Source organism: Ammospiza nelsoni, chromosome 4 (genome assembly GCF_027579445.1).
Source record: "Ammospiza nelsoni isolate bAmmNel1 chromosome 4, bAmmNel1.pri, whole genome shotgun sequence".
In the NCBI taxonomy this organism is placed as follows: domain Eukaryota; kingdom Metazoa; phylum Chordata; class Aves; order Passeriformes; family Passerellidae; genus Ammospiza; species Ammospiza nelsoni.
The window spans coordinates 10,378,785-10,390,167 of NC_080636.1; the positions used below are offsets into that span (position 1 = coordinate 10,378,785).

Sequence of the window (11,383 nt, forward strand, 5' to 3'; positions counted from 1 at the left end):
AAAAGTTTAAGGACCTATCTAATACGAGAAAAAGAGCAATGTTAGACCTCAGTAATTCTCTTGTAGAAGTTAACATTACCATTCAGGAATTTCTCTGTGAAGCCCTACCATGTCTTTAAAATGGTTTCATCGCTTGAAGGTCCCTCTGAAATGATTTGAACAATTAGAAACTCAAACTGAGTTGAACAATATGTCCAAGAGAGATTTTGCGTTTCAGTAAGGCAAGAAGATGCTGCTTGTAAAGATTTGACCATGGATGTGAAATGCTATTTGTGCTGACTGTGTTGGCCACAGTAGAAAAAAGAAATGGAAACATAGGGCAATGTGGGTAACAGAGTACTCAGTCTTGAGCTAAAAAATCAAGAATTCCTCTAGGGAAACTAATCATAGCTTATAACTCCTGACATATGATTTTATTTTTCACATATTGAATATTTTAAAAAAACAGTTAAAAAAGAATATTTTAGTATTTCACATCTTTTCAAATCTACCTCTCTAGTTTTATCCTGGACTCACATACAGAACACAAACACACAAAGCATCAGTTTTTAATAAGAATAAACAGAATAATAGATAAGCAGTCACACAAAACTATGGTGTTTATCTGTCTCAGGATATGTTGACATAAATCATTAGCACTTTGTTTTTTAAGTTTGGCTTATTTGTTTATTTCTTTAATATTTTAGATTCCTAAAATCTACATATAACCCTCAAATAACTACAAAAATAAAGACTAGTTTGACTTTCTTTTTTATCCTTGTTGATTTTCAGCCTTCTTACTTTCTCATAACATTCTGTCCCATGTTCCTCTTGAGAACATTGCCCTTTTGTTAACAATTGCTTCTAGCCTAAGGGGACAAGCACTTCTGCAGATAGCAGTGGACCCTGACATATTACATCTGCTCACTCCAAGGGAAATTACTTCTCCTTTTTTTCCTTACTTATGCATTCCATCATCAACTTAATAAAAAATTTGGAAAGGAGCGTTACAACTACCTGTCCTAAGCTTCCCACTTCTCCCTCTTTTAGTGGCTGGGGACCCAAGACTCCAAGGATCAACTCAAATAAGACACAGCCTTGATTCACACAGGAAGAACGGTGAGAAAGTCTGCAGAGATATAAGAAAGGTAAGATTACAGAGTGAGGATTGTTAAAACGGCATTAATTGGTGCAGCAGGATTCCGGAGAGAAAAAACCTGCATAGAAGGTTATAAAATGTTAAAGAAAGCAATGGTAGTTGAGCTAGTGCAAAAATGATGACTTGGGTCAAGTTATCTGTGTTAACAGAGAGAGTGGATGGTGCCAGCTGAGCAATATTAAGTCTTGGTCTGGTGTTTGCAAAGGCTGATGGAGCAGCCTTTCTTTCTCTCAAAAGACGCCAGCCAGGGCAGCAAAGACTGCTTGGATACCTTAGCAGGGTGAAAAATCCATTAATCTTAAATACAACAGTTTCCTAAAGCTTGGAGTAATTCTTGGAAGAGGATTGAACACTTGTGTTTTTATGATTTTTATGTGCTTTTTCTCCCAAGATTTCAAAAGCGTTAAGTGTAAAAAACTGCAATGGCTTCCAGTGAATACAACAGATTACGTATAGTTATCCTAACACAAATATTGTGCCACTGAAGTAGAGCTAAAACATTCTAAGAAATATAAAAAAATTAGTAGAAATTAAGAAAACAGAAGAATCTCCAATTATTATGCTTAGGAGGTTGCAGGTTCTTCCTAGTCTATCCCAGGGCATTTTTTTTGTGTTCATTTGCTTTGCTGATCCACCACAGTCTTTCATTTAACTAGATAGCCTTCCTCCTGTAATCAATCACTAGGTTTTTCTGCCACATCTCTTTCTATATTAATTACTAGGCATATAGGTAGCTTTACAGGGTTTCAGAGGAGGTCTAAAAATCCTAAGTATTCCTTTACAGGATCAGGCTAGACCTGGAGGCATGTATAGAAACTATTAGAGGTTCAACTTTCAAAACCTGAAAGTCTCCAGCTGTTCCTATGGTAACCAATTAGATCACTGGATTGAGAGGTACAGCTTGCTCTGAAAAGGGAAAGTTTTAAAACCAGGGATTTCATACCAGTTTAAATACTGAAATAGACTGCTATCACAAACAGTGGGCAAGTGGTCTTTGTTGCTTTCCTCTGCTTCTCCTATTGAGTCAGTTTTTTCTCTCTTTAGAGCTGTTGTGGCTTTGTGTGATTTGATCAAGTAGCCATGCTTTTGGACTGGATTGCTCAGCATTTGGTCTGCATTTATAAAACTCCACAGATCAATTATATGAATTTCCTTATGTGGGTCTTTCAACAATTTTAAACCTGAAGGAAATAGTTTTAATAAGAAACAACTTTGTATATAGACTAAATAAGTGCTAAATTTAGACATATCATTCAGCTGCACTATTGCAGCTTTTGTCTCCTCCATTGATATAATAAACTACTGCAAAATATTTCTCCACTGCAAACCTATTTAAATCCATAAACAAAGGTAAGAGGGTTATTTTCGCAAAAAAATCTATTTAAAACTGTAAAACTATCTTTCAATACATAATTTATGATTAATAAAAATGATTAATAATTAAAATATAAGATAATATTTTAGAAAGATCAGAAGATTAATTTATATTTTAAACACAGAAGACTCTTTCTGTGTGTCTGGAATCAAATAGTCAGGCTTGTTCACCATGTGTGTATGTGAGAGAGATAACATTCTCACCAGTATGGTGCAGTCTTAAATGGTCCATATTCATCAAGGAAACAGAACTGTTAAATCACACTGCACAACAGCAAAGCACAGGAATAACTCAGTTTTACTGAACAGTGGTTTTTTACTTCCTCCATATGACCTCACATTTCTCTGTTCTGGTAATATACTTGAAAATGTGTATTCTGTCCATGAAAGACTCCAGATTGCTCCCTCAACTTTCTTTCATACTGAGTGGCCTCACCAGATGTATCATCTATGGCTAGTAATTTTGGGTGATATCCAAAAGTGGATTTGGATAAACACACAAGGTTGCCCTGGATGCTTGTCCTGAGCTATCTGATGAACTCAGGTGGTTGGCAGGCAGATACAGTAAGCACCTTCAGGGAAAATCAATTGTCAGAGTTGTAATGCATCTACGGTGGGTAGTTAAGAATTTAGTCGCAGCTTAGTTAAGAATTAAGAGGAAATTAAAAGTAAAAAATTATATTTTAAGAATCTAGTATATGTGCTCACTTCTATCACTTCATTGGTCTCATTGTTTTCTTTGCACCATGGTTTTGATAATGCAATAATGAGCAGAGCTACATAAGTGTAAAATTGGGTTGGGAGAAGAGATTCACTTACCTAGAGCCCTTGTGTTTTTCTGATTTCTTAAAAGGCAGAACAGAAAAAAATGGGTAGTTGTACTTTATGGGAAAATGTCCTGCTGTTTCTAAGTAGTGACCTTGTAGACAGCTTCAGCACTTCTGTAAGAAATTCTGTTTAGTTATTTTATACATTTTTTTTAATTAATAATTGGAGTTTTTAAAATCCCTAATCATTATATATATGGTAACTCAATGTAGGAAAAGAAAACAAAAATCAGAAATTAGAAAGCAGACTTTTTCCATCTATAAACAATTTGAAAACTGATAAAAGCATATGCATATACAAAAAAGAAACACTAATGAATACGCAGATTTCCTATTGGTACATTTTTCTGTTCCTTACATGGCAGAAAAAGAAAGGGGAAGGCAGTATTGTAGAATCTCTTTAGTGCAAAAAGATAATCTACTGGGTATTGGAGTTCTCATAATATAAGCAACCCTTTTATGACTTTCTTTTGCTGCAGGTTTGTAATGGTCCAAGGCATTTTAATAATTAGTCTACAGGGAGCCTTAATAGACTAGGGCAACTCTTAATTAATTTAATCCCCAGTACATGAGTTGACCAGGAGACATCAAACCACATTTTAGCTTGGAGGGTATGTGAACTCAGACAAAATCTCATTTTTTAGCTACTGTGGTGCTGCATTTTTTCCTTCTAGCATAGTGTGGTTGTAGCTAAACACTGTGCCATTCTGTCCTGTAGCAACCAGGAGCTTTTATTTCCAGTAGAGTTAATAATAAATGAAGATGGCAATTTCGGCATATTTTTAAGGTGCAAAAATTGTCACAGGATGATGTTCATATGTGGTTAAAACAGAAATTATTTTGCTTAATTTTTTTGCTATTTCTCTATTGTGTATTTCTGATGCTTAAAAGCTCTAGACCTGTTTAAATATATGAAAATATACTGATAATCTTTTTAACTACAGTAGGTTTTAATTAGACATATTCTGTACTTCTATGATTTGGTACTGAGGACAGTATTCAAGTACAGGATTATGCTCCAAACATGTTTTATAAGTATTCAGTTTGTACTTGATATTCTATTCTTGCTTCTCATCAAGATTTGTGGCAAGTCTTAATAGCAGAAGAAAAAATTAACTTCCTGAGGCAGCCTTTCTCTTTTCATTTCTATGTTACTATTCACATATGCAATAATACTTTTAATGAAGTGGGTGTTGCTTTAGGAATATAATCCTGAGGTATCTAAAGCTGTGTAAAACTAATGATTATCACTGAATTGCATGTAGTGACACTGTGGGCAGCCTAACAGCGATGAAAGGAAAAATGTCAGCATAATCACAAAGCATCCATGTGAAAGACAAAGCTATTCTATAAGGTTCATATGCTTCTGAATCAACATTGTTAGCAACAGAATCTATTAAACACACCTATGTTTATTCTTTCAAGTGAGTTGTTTTGGTGTTGGTGTTTTTAGCATTTGCAGCTGATTTCCAACTAAATCTATGAAAGGTACATTGAAATTAAGTGATTTAAGAGAAAAATAACTGGGCATAGAATTTTAATCTAAGCTGTGACACTAGGATACTGTTTAGCTCTTCAGGGATCCAATTTGTCTGTCCCAGCTGCTGAATGCTTTAGGGAACACACCTTAATACTCATTCCATTAGAATCTTAATCAACATCTCTAATGTTACAAATAAGTTCAAAACTAGTTGCAATCAGGTTAACCAAACCTTCAGCTGGACACTTACAGATCTCACTGTCAAGGAAAGAATAATAATTTAACTGTTGCACAGGATCTGAATCAGTGAGAGAATAGAGAACATAAATGCTTTTGTGATATATAAAATCATAAACTATTAGGATATTTCCTGAAAAGGGATTTTTTTACCATTATAGAAAGAATTAGCTATATCTGTGTGCATTGCACAGTGAGGCATTGTAAAACTCAAAAACTATATCAGTAGTAAAATTGCACACATATTTGTTCCTGCTATTAATGTCAAATTTAATTCTCCTCATTAAAACACTTCCCTTCTATTTCAGTAATGTTGCATGTATTCAAAAGCACTGCATTTTATAGTGAATTCAATTTCTTATATTATTAATCCCCTTACACATAGGAAAATTCAATCTCTTAAAAAATCTTGATGTAGTCAGTTTAATTTCCATAACTATAAATCTTTTATAACAAATGAGTTTTAATTAGTTGCTGTCCTTGGCCATGTGCAAGAGGAAGGAATCATCCTCCAATTAATCTATTGTTAGGTTACACTGAATTAAAAAGTCCCATATGCTTAGGATGCTCAGAACACTGTCTTTCCAACTTGTTAGACATTGACTCATAAATTTCTAATATTTTTCAAGTGTTTCCCTTTGTTGCTGTTTTAGAAAAGAGGCCACTTTTTAAGCTTTATGGGCTGATAGGATAACACTAGAAAATAATTCCAGAATTGTCAATAGATATACTCAGGTATAAACTGAATCGAAATCTCCAAACAAATATCCCTAAAGTTAGATTGCTTGAAGCTTTTCAATTTTCTAATTGGAGTATAAAATTAATTTAGTATAAAAAAAAGTATATTTATTTGGAGTATAAAATTAATGGGTGTTGGGTTGATATATGGTCCAACTGAATTCAGGAGTTCAGGAACAGGCTTGATTAATCCCCATCTTTACTTCCTTTTACATTTCACCATTCTAAATTTGCCTGCAGTTTCATGGAGTAATGCGAGTTGCGAGATACCTCAGGAAGTCATCCAGTCCAGCCTTTGGCCCCAGAGAGGGTCAGACCAGGTGTGCCAGGTCATTGTGCACTCACTCTTGCAAATCTCCATGCACCTCCTAACCCATACCCAACCTCCCTGGCTGTCTGTCTGTCCCATCCCCAGCAGGGCCCAGGGCCAGGCTGGATGGGCTTTGGGCACCCAGGGCTGTGCAAGGTGTCCCTGACCATGCTGAGGAGTTGGAAGTAGATGATTAAGACCCCTTCTGACCCAGGCCATTCTATGATTCTGATGAGGAAGTTGCTCCTTTCTCCCCAGTATTTATCTGGGATTTTATGTCTGGTTTTGTTGAGAGCACCGAGAAGGAAAGGGACAGGAAAGATATTACATGTAATTTGTTTCTATGACATTGAAATGAAAATAAAGGTTTTATAGTGACATTTCAAGAAAGAGGTGTTTCAAATGACCTGGAACAGAATGACTAAAAAAAATATCTAAAATTCTGTTTATCTAATGCTTCCTTTCACAGTAAGGGTCAATTTTAGTGGAGGAACAAAAGACTATGTTTGATTTTTAATATAATTATATTGACCTAATTAAGCAATGACACAACAGGAGTTTATAATATTTGAGTAGGTGCTTGTTGGGCTTTTTTCTTTGTGGAATTTCCAGCAAGCTAGCTCAATTAGATAAGCTGTCTGTGAGTTAGAAAATGTAACATAATGTGCTACAACTACAATTTTTGTCAGGGTGGCAAGTGAGATACTGCATAATTAGAAAAGCAGCACAATTGTCACTCTCTCCTTAGAGGCAACAAGCTTTGTCTGCATGGTGCCAATGGGCCCCATGCAAACACTTGGTTCACAGCCACATCGTTACCACAAAAATGTGTCTGCATTACTGCAAAACGTGTCTGAGATGTGAAATAAGTAATGTTACAGGTTTGCTTCATATGTGAAGAAGTGGAAAAGGATTAGTTATGTAACTTCTATTAAAGATTATTCAAAAGCTGAGACTAACTTACCCTAGATTGGCATCTCTGCATTATTCATCTTATCTCCTCTCGTGATCCTGCACACATTAAGCATAAAGGAACATGGAGAGCTGTGAATTTTATATATAAAGATCCCTGGATGTCTGAAGTATCTCTTCTCTGCTTGGACAGCATAAGTCACTTAAGAAGCCAGGGCTCTCACCTATTCCCAGTTAGTATTGGAATGCAGTGCTTATTTTCAAGAGATCTCAAGCTGGCAGCGCAACCTGTGACAATGAGGATGAAGCCATGTGGGGCTCTATTAACAAGAGTGCAGACAGATCTTCAAGAGATGTGGCTTTTCTTCTCTATTGTGCAGCTTGGAAGGCCATGCCCGGAGCACTGCATTTGTTTTTTGTCTCTTCAATGAAAGAAAAAATAAACCACATCCTGGAGACAGTCCTTCAGAAGGTAAGCAAGATGATAAAAGGGACTGGGCCACGTAAGGAGTAAGAAGGTGCTAGGGGAGCTGGCTTAAGTGAAAAAGGTTAAGAGGGGATCTTCTTGGTCTCTTTGGTTACCTGGTGGGAGGTTACAGGGATGATAGAATCAGCTCCTAGTCAGAAGCACACAAATATTGATTTTTCAAGCAGTAGACAACAATTGCAAAAAAGAAAATTCTGAGTAGGTATTAGGTGGAAAAAGATCACAGCAGAGGGATAAAATACTGAACCAGATTGTCCAGAGACATTAAGGAATATTTATCCTTGGAGATGATCAGAACTCCACTGGCAAATGCCCTGAACAAGCTGTTCTGACTTTTCAGTTGGCTCTGCTATGAGGCAAGACCACCTCACAGGATTCTCCTCCATCCTCCAACTTTTTTTTTTTCCTGTGAATGGTTATTATAACTCCAAGATTAAATTATTCTATTTTTAGCTGTGGTTTTAGCTATTACTGACCCTTCCCAATCCAGCTTAATAGGTTAGCAGTGAGGCTGCTGCAGAAGTTAAAAGGTTTCCCCAAGATTTACAAATCTACTGGTTTTACACTACCTTATTTGATCTGTTGAGTCAGCAAATAGTCAGCAAAAACTCTTTGAGAATGCAAAAGGCATTTTCATGGGAATTTCAGATTAGATAGGTATGGACTAGCTGATGGAAAGTAACAGACCAAGGAGGGAACTCTAGTAGTAAGGTAGAAATAAAGCTAGGAATGGTTTGAATTGGTACACAGGAAATAGAGCAGCTAAGCTTATATAAATAAGAGATAGTCTAAAAAGTGTGGAGAGACCACTGGGAAGACTTACTACTTTTGTCACCTTATCACAAAAGTGTCACACCTTCTTGGTGTTTCTCATGGTCATCTCCTCCAAGCACTGCCTCACTCTTCTCCACAAAGCAACCAACCAACCCCAGTTCCACTCTCAACCAGCCACCGTGTTCTTTTATAGCATCTTCTTCTCATTGGTTACAGCTGTGGCCTGGTAAAGTCAGGCCGGTTCCTAATCTTTGATAATTGGCTCAGCTGCAACTCCTTAGGGGTAAGATTACTTTCTACACTACCTTTATTTTCTTATGTTCTATCTCCCTACATTTTACCACCACTTAGGTGAAGGCAGTGCAGGATGGTCTGACAGAGTTGAAGGAAGTCACAAAGAAAACTTGAGGAAAGTCTCAGAAAGCATAGCAGCAAGAAACCAGGTTGTATACTGAGTGACACTGAACTGTGAATAAAACATCAAGGCACCATACCCATTATCACCCTGCCACAGGCAGTTTTAGCTACAAGGGACTAAAAAATAGCACAACTGCTAACAAGAACAAATAGAAAGTACATGGAGATATTCTGGGTAAATCATCTGAACAGTTAAGGCTAAGGTTAAAAAATTGTTCAGGTCACAGGGTAACATGACCTAAAGAGACAATAACACAGAGTAAATCAATCAAAATCCCATTTATGTAGAATTGTATTCATGTAGCATCTGTTGATTAAATGCTGTGAAAAGGGAAAGATGATGTGGAAGAATCTCATAATACAGCTTAAAAAGGTGGTAGATGGTGTCCAAGGTATATAAATTAATAGTAATGAAATAAGTATCAAGTAATGTACTAAATTAAAAATAGAACCATATAATGATTGGGGTTGGATCATCTTGTCCAAACCCCTGACACAGGCAGGGATTCTTTCTACGAGACCAGGTTGCTCAAAGTGCCGTCCTACCTGGCCTTGAACACTCCAAATGACATCCACTACTTCCCTGTGCTACCTGTTTCAGTATCTCACCGCCCTCATGGCAAAGAATTTCTCCCTAATTTAATCTAAATCTATCTCTTTGAGTTTAAAGCTATTCCCTCATCCTACTTCTATATGAACTTGTAAAAAGTCGCTCTCCACCTTCCTTGGATGCCCCCCTTAGGTACTGCAAAGCTGCTCTTAGGCCTCCCTGACTCCTTCTCTTCTGCTGCCTGAACAGCCCCAACTCTCTCAGCCTGTCTGCATGGAAGAGGTGCTCAAGCCCTGTGTTCACCTTCTCTTAGTAAAATTAAAATAACAACTCTGGATACACAAATAAATTGGGGAAAAATAAAAAGAGAACAAGGATTACCTAGTGGGAGGTTACCTAGCAGAGTACTAGTCCCAGCTTTAGTGTAAGGGTGCAAAACCTTATATTACTCATGTTGTGTATGGACCACCCATCAAAAATTTTGATTATCTGACTCTTCACAATTAATAATTTAGATGCTTTGAGGCAATGGTAATTAAAAAGGTGTTCTTTTGTCCCATAATTCGTAGCACAGATAGGAAAAAAAGGAAAGAAATAATTTATTCAGCTATAACTGGCATTGATGCTATAATGAATATATTGCAACCCAAACAAGAAAAAGCTACAAGTAAGTCTCAGCAATCCATAAATCCACATGCAAAATTCCTTTTTTCACTATGTACAGCAAATCACCTGTTAGGAAGTAGCAGTTCTCATTATTACTCCAAGAGTTTTTGGGCATTAAACTATAGGAAGTTTGGCAGTGCTGATTCATTAAATAGGAAATCCATTTACTGCATTAAAATAGAGGCATGGGAACAAAGGATTGTATTGTGTGGAAAGAAGAGCAAATGAAAAAATAGAAGAAAATTTGATTTTTCTGATATAAGATACATGAAGAAATTACATGCTATCTCCTGATATCAGTATTTGAGGTGAAAAAGTATTTAATAGGTTGACTTAAAACATATACAGAACAAATTTTTTAAAAGTCAGTATTTCTTTATTAAACATAGTTTTGCTTTAACTTTGCTTTAAAAATGTTAAATCTTTCTGATTTTAAGCATGTATTTCAGGTAGAATCAATAATGATTAAGTACATTTGTATTGGCAAGAACATAGTAACAATTAAGCTATTATCAGATTTTCACTGTATGAAATAAAAGAGAATGTCCTTATTTGTTTTTACCCATTTCTGTGCTTTTCACTGTACATATTAGACTAAACACCATCAATAATCACCTGTCATACTCTATTTGTGTCTTTAAAATAATCTTTGTTCTATATTTAAAGGTTAATGTACTTGTACAGTTAGTAGTGGAATTGTGGAATTGAAGTATTTTATTCTTGCAGTATGATATTTGTCTTTACTCTGGAAGAAAAATTGTAGAAAAATATTTATATAAATGAAAACATTACTTGGCAAATTTTGAAACATTTCAGCAAAATTCTTCAGCTAGCATTTTAGTTAGTTAGTTAGCAATTCACCAATATTCACCTTGATCTAATTGTGAGGTATATCTATGCATTTTACTACTAGTAATAAGATATAGATTGCTTTTATTTTATTAGAACTGTAGAAGCAATAAAGTTATAAGAAAATGAAAGCAGACTTTTTCCTCTCTCTTACCCAGTCAATGAAGGATTTAATTAAAATGTCTTTAGTCAAAATCCTCTTCTCAGCCTACTGAGAGCTGAACAGCTTCACTCCTCTTACACAGTTAGGTCAGTTAACCTGGTGGTAGTTGGATGGAATAGAGTTTATTTTTCAGATTCAAAGAAATAAGAAATATTAACTGAGACAATAAATTAATCTAGTTTGTTCACTTTTGCTAATGAATGAGGTCTGTACAGCTTGGATCAAGACCAAGGTATTATGGGTGAGCTGGATTGTGGAATAATGGCCGTATTAAAAAAATATTGAGGCAATAGAATGGAATTTCCATAACACTGTTAAACCTATGCTTTAGAGCATATAGTGAAAGTAAAACAACTAGGAATTCAAAAGTCTGGCCTGTTACAGAGGATTCTATACTTCTACAGTCCTAGTGGTTATCTCCCAATTCATAGATCTCAGCTCTCTGATCCACTCTGATCCAT

General features: G+C 35.8%; 1 long non-coding RNA gene across 1 annotated transcript; it reads right to left on the reverse strand.

The window, feature by feature from the left end:
* Positions 1-673: 673 nt before the first annotated feature.
* LOC132072817 (uncharacterized) lies at positions 674-7,592 on the reverse strand. The gene is made up of 4 exons (XR_009418401.1): positions 7,241-7,592; positions 7,069-7,115; positions 3,332-3,453; positions 674-1,108 (listed from the first exon to the last, which is right to left on the reverse strand). It is a non-coding gene; the product is annotated as an uncharacterized LOC132072817 (long non-coding RNA).
* Positions 7,593-11,383: the final 3,791 nt, after the last annotated feature.